The sequence below is a fragment of the Mirounga leonina genome, unplaced genomic scaffold (genome assembly GCF_011800145.1).
Source record: "Mirounga leonina isolate KUSES-001 unplaced genomic scaffold, KU_Mleo_1.0 Mir_260, whole genome shotgun sequence".
NCBI lineage: Eukaryota > Metazoa > Chordata > Mammalia > Carnivora > Phocidae > Mirounga > Mirounga leonina.
This window is the reverse complement of record NW_023270642.1, coordinates 3,907,869-3,920,894: the sequence shown is the minus strand read 5'-3', so window position 1 is coordinate 3,920,894 and position 13,026 is coordinate 3,907,869. Positions and strand designations below refer to the sequence as shown.

At 32.7% G+C, this 13,026-nt stretch overlaps 1 non-coding gene across 1 annotated transcript; it reads left to right on the top strand.

Moving 5' to 3' along the window:
- The first annotated feature begins 8,599 nt into the window (after positions 1–8,599).
- Positions 8,600–8,706, top strand: LOC118026633. The gene has a single exon (XR_004683634.1). It is a non-coding gene; the product is annotated as a U6 spliceosomal RNA (small nuclear RNA).
- The last annotated feature ends 4,320 nt before the right edge of the window (positions 8,707–13,026 follow it).

Here is a 13,026-nt window from a genome sequence, read left to right as displayed (position 1 = left end):
TGCTATATTAAGAAATTAAAAAAAAACTTGTTTCAGAAATTTATAGTAATGACATTACAGTTTGAAAATACTTAAAAATATGCCTCATTTCATCAAGATTTTTCTCCAAAAACATCAAAAATATAGAAATAAGACAACATTATTGCCCCAGATTTAATTACATATGAGATATGTAGAATTGAAGTAGCAGACCCATTTTATTTAAAATAAATGTGCTGAGGATTATTTAAAATGTGTTTTCTCTACTTTTCTTGAAGTTTCTAATAAAATGCAGTGAGGAAGAGCATTGAAGAGGCTAGTTTTGAGATAACAGTAAAAATTTTAAGATTGGAGATATAATTCAGAATCATTTCAATTAAATTTAATTTGCAGAATGGTTTACTGCTCTATGAAAAAGAAAGGAAAAAAAAAAAACATGAAATGCTCTAGAATACTATGCTGTATTGACATACCCTAACTCTCAGTGGACAAGGATTCAGTAAGTTAATTTTGTCTTTTTTTTTTTTTTGGCTTTTTAAAACTTTATAACTTTTAATGTGACCATGACATTTTTGCTCCCTCCTCTGTTAGGTGTGAACTCTACTAAAAGTTTATAAAGGTGTTTAGAGAGAAACAGAATACAGTCTTTGCCAACCTGACTAAGAATTTATAAAGGAGGATTTGTATAACTTAAGTCAATAAAGTCCCCAGAAGAAGTAATTGGAACATATGGAATCAATAATCTCATAAGACAAGTTTCCTCTTCTAAACTTCTCTTTTCTTTTGCTTCCTGACAGGTTATCCAACCAATAACTCTAGGAAGTTATATTTGGTTTGAGGAGTGAAATATTTGTGGAGATGCAGTTGCAAACATAAGTTTAGGCAAGAATGAGATAAACTATATCAAGTATTTAGAAGATGGGAGTTGGAAATAAACTTATTTTATGTGCATCTTTTCAATTACAAAATAAACAGAACCATCATAAGAAATAATAGGATTTTTAAAAATCAGTGTTTAAATGAAACAAACATAGATCTGTAGAAACGAACTGGATGTGAAAGTCAAGATCATATAGTAATTTGATTTATCTCAAAGAAGATTCAGTTGTCAAAATACAGAAAAGCATTTCACCAAATCTCACAAGTACATTAATATTGAGTTAAGGACTTAAATAAATAAATTGTGAACAAACAAACCAAACAAAATGAGTCCTTTACTTTATTTTTTTTAACACTGTATTATTATCTATCCAACTATTCAAGCCAGAAACTTGAATCATCCTTGACTCATTTCCTATCATGAATTTTTCTAAACATAATAAATACCAAGTAGTTCTTTCTGTATTTTGTTTTGCTTTGATTTGGGTTTTTGGATTAGTAAACTGTAGAGGAGGGCAGAGTCTCTGTTTGTTTATTTGTTTTTGTTTTTCCTATGCCCTGTGCCTGTAATAATAGCTGGTATAATTACAAAAAAAAATGTTGAAAATTTGCTTAAAAATATTTGTTGAAAAGTTTACTAAAAAAAGTTTACAGATTACAATGTCAGTAACATTGTCAAGCAGAAAAACATGTAATGAAATCAGTCTATATTTATCAAGATATGAGAAAAGTGCACAAAATTCTTCACTTTGGGTGAATTATCTAACCTTTCTAAAATCAAAGTTTTGTCACCTGCAAAACAGAAGTTACTAATAACATCAGCATCACAAAATTAATGTACAAATTATTGGTGCTCAAATACTCTCCTCTCTCTTCCTTCTTTCTATAATAGATCCTCATTAAGGAAGAGAATGCAAGAATAATGGCATAACCAGGACAAAGTAACAGCTTTCTTGGTGGCATGACTAAAGCAAAAAATGGTAGCAGTACCTCACTAGATCACAATTTAAGTGAAATGAGGCTAAGTGTGGATGAAAAGTGCTCAAGATATTGTGTCAGAGTACATACTCCAGACAAGAACCATTCTTTGAAAATAGTTATCTGAGGATGTAGACACTTCCAGTATAATACGTAAACAGATTCATCATTCAATAGTAACTTAAAGACTGAGGATAGCCTGAAGTGACTGCCACTAAAATCTATAAAAGGATTAAAGTCCCATTACTAACATACTGGACAGTCAAACCAATATGACCTGCTGGAAATTAGGATCTCTAGAGATATGACAGACAGAAAGAAAGGAAGGAGAAAGAGCAAAGGAAAAGGAACACATATACTTGTAAAATAATAAAATATCACTCTTTCTAAATCTCCTGATCAACTCTGGCATCACATCTTCAAATGAACATAATTAAAATATTTTCACTCTAATAGCAATGCCTACTTTATTAGCAATTACAATTTAAATGCTTATTCCAAGAGCAGAGGACATTGTTTATTCATTAGCTACTTTGGATATTTACTTATTAAGAAGTCTCTAAAAAGGGTTTATTCCAAGAGACTTGTCTTAAGTGGATGGTCAGAGAATATAAATTCTCTAGAGCTTTTATTTAACTCAGAAATTCATTAGTTTTGCCAAAGTAACATAAATTCTGATTAATTAATGAATATCAATATCATTTTATGAAAATTAGTATTAATTCTGATCCAAGTGTGCAGTGTTTGCTTTTTTTAAAACCATAGGCATTGAAAAACTTTATTTTTTTAAATATTGAATAAGTGTTTATTATTTTTTAATATTGAATAAGTGTTTATTGAAATTCCAATTAGTTAACAGAAAGTTGTTATGGAGGAGAATGCCTGTGTTTTCCTCTAGGATTTTGATGGTTTCCTGTCTCACATTTAGGTCTCTCATACATTTTGAATTTAATTCTTGTGTATGATATAAGAAAGTGGTTCAGTTTCATTCTTTTACATGCTGCTGTCCAGTTTTCCCAACACCACTTGTTGAAGAGACTGTCCTTTTACCATTGGATATTCTTCCCTGCTTTGTCAAAGAACAATTGATCATAGAGTTGTGGGTTCATTTATGGGTTTTCTACTCTGTTCCATCGATCTGTGTGTGTATTTTTGTGCCAGTACTATACTGTTTTGATTATTACAGCTTTGTAATATAACTTGAAGTCTGGAATTGTGATGCTTCCAGCTTTGCTGATCTTCAAGATTGCTTTGGTTATTCAGGGTCTTTTCTGGTTCCATACAAATTTCCATACAAAAACTTTGTTCTAGCTCTGTTAAAAATGCTTGTGTTATTTTGATAGGGATTGCATTAAATGTGTAAATTGCTTTGGGTAGTGTCAACATTTTAACAATATTTGTTCTTCAAATCCATGAGCATGAAATATTTTTTCCATTTCTTTATGTCATCTTCAATTTCTTACATCAGTGTTTTATAGTTTTTAGAGTACAGATCTTTTACCTCTTTGGTTAGGTTTATTCCTAGGTATCTTATTATTTTGGTTGTAATTGTAAATGGAATTTTTAAAAAATTTCTCTTTCTGCTCCTTCATTATTGGTGTATACAAATGCAACAGATTTCCGTACATTGATTTTGTATCCTGCAATTTTATTGAATTTGTGTATCAGTTCTATCAGGTTTTTGGTGGAGTTTTTCAGGTTTTCTATATAACTATCACATCATCTGCAAATAGTGAAAGTTTTACTGCTTCCTTACCAATTTGGATGCTTTTTGTTTCTTTTTGTTGTCTGATTGCTGTAGCTAGGATTTCCAGTATTATGTTGAATAAAAGTGGTGAGAGTGGACATTCTTGTCTTGTTCCTGATCTCTCAGTTTTTCCCCACTGAAGATGATGTCAGCTATAGGTATTTTTGTATATGGCCTTTATTATGTTGAGGTATGTCCCCTCTAAACCTACTTCGTTGAGGGTTTTTATTATGAATGGATGTTGTACTTTGTCAAATGCTTTTTCCAAATCTATTGAAAAGATAATATGGTTCTTATCATTTCTTTTATTAATGTCGTGCATCATGTTGATTGATTTGTGAATACTGAACCACTTTGCAAGCCAGGAATAAAATCCATTTGGTCATGGTGAATGATTTTTTTAATGTATTGTTGGATTTGGTTTGCTAGTATTTTATTGAGAATTTTTGCAACCACGTTCATCAGGGATTTTGGAATGTAGTTCTCTCTATATATATCTTTTTTTTTTTTCTTGTAGGCTCCAAGCCTGGTCTGGAGCCCATCACGGGGCTTGAACTCATGACTCTGAGCTCAAGACCTGAGCTGAAATAAAGAGTCAGACGCTTAACCAACTGAGCCATGCAGGAGTCCCTGCAGTTCTCTTTTTGAGTGGAGTCTTTATCTGGTTTTGGTATCAGGGTAAACCTGGCTTCAGAGAATGAATTTGGAAGTTTTTCTTTGTTTTCTATTTTTTTGAATAGTTTGAGAAGAATAAGTATTAACTTCTCTTTAAATGTTTGGTAGAATTCACCTGTGAAGCTGTCTGTCCCTGGACTTTCATTTGTTGGGAATTTTTTTTTTTTTATGTTCAAATCTATAAAACCTAGTTGTCACCTGTTATTTATGTAATGAAAGGCATTTATAGAGATTCAGTCTGTTTCAATTGCCTTTTAATTCTACTTATACTCAAGAGAGTTAAATGGGAATATCATCAGCATAGTCTTTAATAAATTTAGAAAATGTTTTGGTTTTAGATCCCCAAAATATTTAGAGATATTCAGGTGTGGAATATCTGTCAACAACTTGAACAAAATGATATGGCAGTTTTATAAATTTGAAATAAATTTTACTTTTTCTGTTTTATTATGGTTCAATAGTTTTAGAAAATATATAGTTTAGGATTTTCATCAAATTTTTGCTTAGTAGGGGTGCCTGGGTGCTCAGTTGGTTAAGTGACTGCTCAGGTCATGGTCTCAGGGTCCTGGGATCGAGCCCCACATAGGGTTCCCTGCTCAGTTGGAAGCTGCCTCTTCCTCTCCTTCTGATGCTCCCCCAGCTTGTGCTCTCCTGCTCTCTCTCTGTCAAATAAATAAATAAAATCTTTAAAAAAATTTTTTGCATAGCAGAAATTCATTAATAAATGTTACATTAAGTAGGTCTATCTGGGACCATTTTTAGCATGTTTTCAAGTTTTAGAGAAATTTTATTTTAGAACAGTTTACAGAATTATTGCAAAGATAATAAAGATAGTTCCCTTTTATCCCACACTAAGTTTTCTCTATTATTAACATCTTGTATTAGAATGGTATTTCTAAATTTAATTTAAAGTTAACTTTGATCATTTGGCCTGACAGATTTGTAGATTTTTCCACAGTAAAGTTAGTCTTTTTTTTCTCCATTTCCATACTGTTCTCTTTGGAAGAGAGCCAGTATGTACCCCACTTAAGTAATGCTCCACTTCCTTCAGGGAAGAGTATCTACATAAAGTACTTAGACATCTTTTCCACTGGACATTTGTTTATTCTCTTGCAGTTTTAAGTTTATTCAATTATTTATGTCAGTAAGGACTCAGGGAGATTATAGATTTATATTTTGGGTTATAATCAATACTACTTTATTTATTTCCTTCCTCAAATTTTTCCAGCTTTGGCATTTGAAAGATCTTTCAGTTAGATCCTGTATCTGTCTGATATATCTTCATCATTGTATGTGTTGATTTTCGCTGTTCTTTTGAGCACTTTTCCCTTTCTAACACTACAAGATGATGCAGGCTTATCTTTTGCATACCTGTCTAGTCCCAGAATAAGCTATTTCTCCAGAGACCTGGTTCCTTTCTCAGATAATGACATTAGAAGTCAAAATCTGGTTGCTAAGTGTACTTGTCACCATTGGGTATCAATTATTCTAGGCCTTCTCAGTTGACACAGCGAGGACTTAGATGTGTGTATCAACCTGCATATATAAACATATTTTAAAATATATTTATTTGTAACTAATTTATATTTACATTAAGCTAAATATGAGTCCATACTAATGTCTACACTCTAATTCATTACTCATAGATCATTTTAGTCTCTTCTTGTTCCTTATCTCTAACTACAAGAGTAAGAAATCCAATTCTTATCACCAACCATCCGTTAACTTACTTGTTAAATTCCAGATATGTGTATAATAGTTTCAAAATTGTTAACTCATAGCCCTGTGGAAATAAGCTTCATTAACTAGACTGTATGAATAATCCCTTGTGCCCATAGACTTACAAAATGCACTAATTTCCAAAATTTCTTATGTTAGCACAATATTTCCATACTGCCTTCATGTGAGATTGTTTCTGATATTTGTAATACATTTATTTTCTCATATCTTTACTCCATCCATTGTATGAATACACCATTGCTTATTTACCCATTTACTCATTGAAGGATATCTTGGCTGCTTTTAGTTTTGGTTGATTATGAGCAAAGCTTCAATAAACATTTGTGTGTCTGCTATTCTGTTGATATAAGGTTCCAAACCAGTTAGTAATTACTTAGAAATGTGATTGCTGAAATATGTGGTAAGACTATTTTTAACATTGTAGGAAACTGTCAAACTGTCTTTCACAGTAGTTGTAGCATTGTGCATTCCCATCAGCAATGAATGAGAGTTCCTATTGCTTCACATCCTCTCCAGAAATGGCATTGTCAGGTTTTTGGTTTTGTTTTTGTTTTTTTGCCATTTTAATATGTATGTAGTGTCTTATCAGTGTTATTCTAATTATAATTTCTTAATAACAAATGATGTTGAGTATCTTTTCATTTGGAAGCTAAAAACAGAAGTAGCCTAGATTCCTACAAATTATTGTGGTTCATCCCAGATTGAGTTTATAAAGGGTTTCATTAATAACACCTTAAATCTGATTGGATCAGAAAATTTTGTTGTTGTTGTTTCAAATTTTTATTTATATTTGACTTAGTTAACAGATAATGTGATATTGGTTTCAGGAGTAGGATTTAGTGATTCATCACTTATATATAACAGCCAGTATTTATCACAAGTGTCCTTAATACCCATTACCCATTTAGTCCATTCCCCACTGACCTCCCTTCCATTAACCCTCAGTCTGTTCTGAATAGTTAAGAGTCTCTTATGGTTTGCCCCCCTCTCTCCCCCCTTCCCCTATGTTCATAAATTCCAAATATAAGTGAAATCATATGGTATTGGTCTTTCTCTGACTGACTGATTTCACTTAGCATAGTACACTCTAGTCCATCCATTTCATTGCAAATGGCAAGATTTCATTCTTTTTGATGGCTGAGTAATATTCCATTGTATATATATATACCACATCTCTTTTATCCATTAATCAGTTGGTGGACATTTCAGTTCTTTCCATAGTTTGGTTATTATTGATAATGCTGCTATAAACATCAGTGTGCATGTGTCTCTTCAAATTACCATTTTTTTTTTAATCCTTTGGGTAAATACCTAGTAGTGCAATTGCTGGGTCATAGGGTAGTTCTATTTTTAACTTTTTTAGGAACCTCTATGTTGTTTTCCAAAGAGGCTGCACCAGTTTGCATTCCCAGCAACAGAGTAAGAGGGTTCCCCTTTCTCCACATCTTTGCCAACTCTATTGTTTCTGTGTCATTAATTGTAGCCATTCTGACAGGTATGAGGTGATATTTCATTGTAGTTCCATTTGTATTTCCCTGATGATGAGTGATGTTGAGCATTTTCATATGTCTGTTAGCCATCTGTATGTCTTCTTTGGAAAAATGTCTCTTCATGTCTTTTGCCCATTTCTTAACTGGATTATTTGTTTTGGGGGATCATAAAATATTTTACAGTCACATAAATGATAAAGCCATCTAAACTCATAGGAAAGCCATCATGTGTTCTGTAAAATCCTCCTTAGTATCTAATTAGAATTCACAGTGTTGCAAATATTATGAATTTGGGAGCACACTCTCATTCTTTCCTGTTGTTTGCATTAGTCAAGAATATCTAATACTTAACCTCTAAGGATCATGAGAGTTCTAAGTATTAGGGTAAGATATCTAAGAAAATGCACAAATGCACTCACAGATTGTATTAAGTAATTGTAGGGGTGTTTTTTTTTTTCTATTTTTTCCTGGTAACCCTGGAATCATAACACTATGAAGTTGCGTAGGAAGTTTATCAAAGATGGTCTCAGAGGTTAGAAAGGCCAAAAATAGAAATGTTAATGAAATGACTGAAATTACAATGTAAAATGAATCTTAATTTTCAAGACTTTTAAATCCTATTGTCAAATTATACAACTTTCTTAGTAATAAAAATGTAATTTTTTTGGAATTATAGATTGATAGAGGATAATTTTGCCAACCCATTTTGAACTACAGCTATGCACAGTGGCAGTATCATAGCCAATGAGGTTTATCTGAGGTTCAATTATTGCTAATTGAACTACATTACATAAAACCATATTATATTAAATGGTACTATTTTAAGTGAGTTGGACTGTTTGTTAATTGTTATTTGGGTGACTCTGGAAAACTAAAAATTAATGAGCTTAATAAAAATTTGATTATGTATCCCTGCTATAAAGAGTTACAAGTTTTCTTTTTAAGAAATGTTTAAAAACCATGAACAAAATGAAAAGGCAACCATATAATTGAAGAAAATATTTGCAAACCATATATATAATAAGTGGTTAACAACCAAAATATGTAAATAACTCACACAACTCAATAGAAAAAAAAGCAAAAATGACCTAATTAAAAAATGGGTAGAGGTGTACTCACTTCGGTAGTATTTATATTAAAGTTGAAATGATACAGAGAAGATTAGCATGGCCCTTGTGCAAGGATGACATGCAAATACATGAAGCATTCCATATTTTGAAAAGAAAAAAATTGGTCACAGAACCTTAATAGACATTTTTCCAAAGAAGATATATAAATAACCAACAGGTACATGCAAAGGTGCTCAACATTGCTAATCATCAGGGAAGTGCAATTCAAAACCACAATGAGATATAACCTACTGCCTGGTAGAATGGCTTATAATATAAAAAAGACTAGACCATAATAAATATTGCCAAGACTGTGGAGAAAAGGGGATCCTTGTGCACTGTTGATGGGAATGTAAATTTGTGCGGGTATTATGGAAAATATTACAGAGGTTCCTCAAAAATTTTAAAATAAGACTACCATATGATTCAACAATTTCACTTTAGAATATCTATATGAGGGAAACAAAATCATTATCTTGAAAAGATATTGTCACCCCCATGTTTATTGCAGCATTATTTACAATAGCCAAAACATGGAAACAACTTGAGTGTCCAACAGTGAATGAATGGATAAGGAAAATGTGATATATAAAAGATTATAGATAATATATCAATTGATATAATTTTATATAATGTATATAAATATATATAGTTAATATAGTATATAATGTATACATACATAATATATATACACATGTTTATACAAGTATATGTATATATAATGTATACAATTTATATATTATATATGTAACATATATAATGTATATAATTTATATAATGAAATATCATTCAGCCATAAAAATGAAGGAAACCCTGCCATTTGCAACAACACGGGTGTGCTTTGAGAACATTATACTATGTGAAATAAATCAGGCAGAGAAAGACAAATACTGTGTGATCTAACTTATATGTAGAACCTAGAACAATGGGGCGCCTGGGTGGCTCAGTTGGTTAAGTGACTGCCTTCAACTCAGGTCATGATCCTGGAGTCCCGGGATCGAGTCCCACATCAGGCTCCCTGCTCAGCAGGGAGTCTGCTTCTCCCTCTGACCCTCCTCCCTCTCATGCTCTCTGTCTCTCATTCTCTCTCTCGCAAATAAATAAAAATCTTAAAAAAAAAAAAGAACCTAGAACAATGAATTCATAGGTACAGAGTACAGATTGGTGGTTGCCAGAGGAAGAGGGTAGGAGGTAAGTGATATGGGTGAAGGGAATTAAGAGTTACAAACTTCCAGTTGTAAAATAAATAAGTCATGGGGAGGTAATGTTCAGTGGCAAGAGATATGGAAGGAAGGCATCCAGAGTAGATGAGCCAGTACCAGCCAAGACATGTGGGGTTCAGGGAGAGAGAAGAGGTCACATTGGGAGGGTAGATTGTAGAGTTGTCAATAAGGCTGAAGATAAAATGTAGGAATAGACATAAGGAACTCACATTCTTACTTAAGGGAGCTAGACTTTTTCAAAAGGCAAGATAGAAAAGGTGGTGGTTTTCTTATAACCAGTCAGCTCCTTTTTAAATGTGAGAAAGATCTGAACAAAAGCAATGAGAATAACCATTCAGTCCTTTCCTCACTTACAACACATAATTTTTGAGAGGGAAAAATTGATCCCACATATGTGATACAATGGACCAGGGGTACAAATTCTAGCTATGACTACTTAAAGAAAAGAAAAGAAGCAATGTTTGCTACTATCTTTGTAGTCATGTTTTTTTTTTTAATTTTAATTTATTTGACAGAGAGGGAGAGACAGCGAGAGAGGGAACATAAGCGGGGGGAGCAGGAGAGGGAGAAGCAGGCTCCCCGCTGAGCAGGGAGCCTGATGTGGGGCTCAATCCCAGGACCCTGAGATCAGGACCCGAGCTGAAGGCAGATGCCCAACCAACTGAGCCACTCAGGTGCCCCTGTAGTCATGTTTTAATATAAATACATGGACAAGGATTATAATATAATACATAAAAGTAAAAATAGATATATCTTTTGTTATGATTTATTTCCCTATAATTTTACCTAAAGATATCATATCTAAAAGATGGTCAATTTTTACTGACATATAGAAATTAAGAATAAGAAAAAACAACACTAAAAGAGACATTACAATAACTTGAAGTGTTTTTTACAGCTGCCAATATCATACCATTTCTTCACAAAATTCCTTTTATTTATGTGCTAGGCAATAACCTCAGGAACAATTAGGGAAGTATGTTTCTTTGAGCTGGATAATTAAATGCCAAGAAAACTCACCACTCAATATGTAATTCACTCAAAATCTTGTTGTTTGAAGGAATCAATGTTCATACATAGGATGGATTGAATTCCTAACAATATCTGGCATGAGCAGTGGACTTGGCCCTCACTATAATAACATTACATTCATGGTTGGAATGACAGCTAAATGGATGGATGGAGTTTGTCTCTAACAGGCAGATTCATGACTACAGCATAATGAATGAGAGTGTTATAACCTCTGGTCACATACACCCTGGCCTGTTGCTCCTTACAAGCTATATCAGGGGATATAGAGTAAATTCCTATTGTCAGATCTAATGGTGAAAGATTCTGGCTTCTAACTTACTGGGAGAACAAAGGAGAATTTCCATTCCAATAATTTGGATCAAAACCCTTCTGATCACCCTGGTCAATTTGTTGTGTCACTTAATTAAACCCAAAACATTGCAAATTGTGTAAGTGAACAAAAGAAAGACTTTCTTCAACCTTGAAAACCAGTTCTTAAGACAAATATCTTATTAAATTAGTTAAGTTCTAGGACATGCATTACAGGAGGTTTTTTCTAGGACTTTTTCATGGGTTAAATATGGATTAAAGTAAATGGCAAACAGAGTCACAATTAAGAGTTAAATGAGAAAATGAAATGCAAGAGCAAATTCATACAAAATGATAAGCAGAATTCCCACCACAGATTCTCTCTCTTTCTCTCTCTCTATTATATACACACACACATACACACATCCAATATCTGGGAAAGGGATTAGCAAAATAGCTGTATTATTTTAATTTTTCCCTAAACTTGAAAAGTTAGATATATAAGTTTTCTGAGTTGAAGGTCTTTGGGTATTGACAGGAAATACTATTGATTGATTTTTTTAGTTTGAAAATGTGGGTCTTTTTCCAGTACATCTCTTTCCTTTACTCCAATAAATACAATCTTTAGTAAAGCCTAGAATGAATAAAAAGAGAACTACAATGATGTGTCATTTGTTGATGGCTACTCATCAAACTTACGTGTATCTAAAATTAATACTTGAAAAAAATTAAATTAAATTAAATTAAATTAAATTAAATTAATACTTGTTCACAATAATGAAATGCCCTTGTCACTCACACACTGTTATGATTTAGGCTACCCTATGTTTCAAACTTCCATAGGGAGAATTATAACTGAGCTCATATTTGCAAATATTTGCAGGTGTCTGCTGTTAATCTGCACTGAATGAATAGTTCTACACTACCCTGAAATTTTCATTCTCTCAGTTTTGAAAACAAGATGATCTGCCTGAAGAGAGTAGATGTTGCCTGATAAAATGTATTTATTAAGGAAATGTGCATAAACTCTATGGGGAGGTAGATAGCACACTTTTAAGGAGACTAACAGATTAGGATACATGACTCTGCAGCAGAACACAGTGTGCACTCTGTATTTAAAGCACTGAAACCATATTTTGGGCATTTTTTTTTAGATTAATATGCAAGAGCTTCACTGTTTGGAATCATTCAGGAAACATTATACAAATCGTTGGCAGTTGAAAAATGAACATGAGAATTTTAGCATCCTGCAAGTTGCTCTATAACACATGCTATGGAAAAAAGCTACAGTTAAACACAAAAGAGGGAAGGGGGCAACATCTACTGATTCTGTTCCAATAAGTTAAAATTACTAAACATGTAGATTCAGTAAAGTGTGTATGAAAAGTAATGGCTACATAGGTATAGAAACAGAAAAATTATACCTGTATTTTTGCTTCAGTTAGTAAACTTAGAGCATCTTAAAACATTTTAAGGCATTTATACCTGATTACATTTGGGGGAGATTTTACAACTAATGGTATAGAAGGAATTACACACATTGTTTATTAGTATCTTCTGCAAAGATTTATTCACTAGGAATCAATTTTTATTTTTATTATTTTTTTAATTTTTAAAATTTTATTATGTTATGTTAGTCACCATACAATACATCATTAGTTTTTGATGTGGTGATCCACGATCCATTGTTTTCGTATAATACCCAGTGCTCCATGCAGTGCGTGCCCTATTAATACCCATCACCAGGCTAACCCCTCTTCCCATCCCCCTCCCCTCTAAAACCCTGTTTGTTTCTCAGAGTCCATAGTCTCTCATGGTTCATCTCTCCCTCCGATTTCCCCCCTTCATTTTTCCTTTCCTTCTCCTAATGTTCTCCATACTATTCC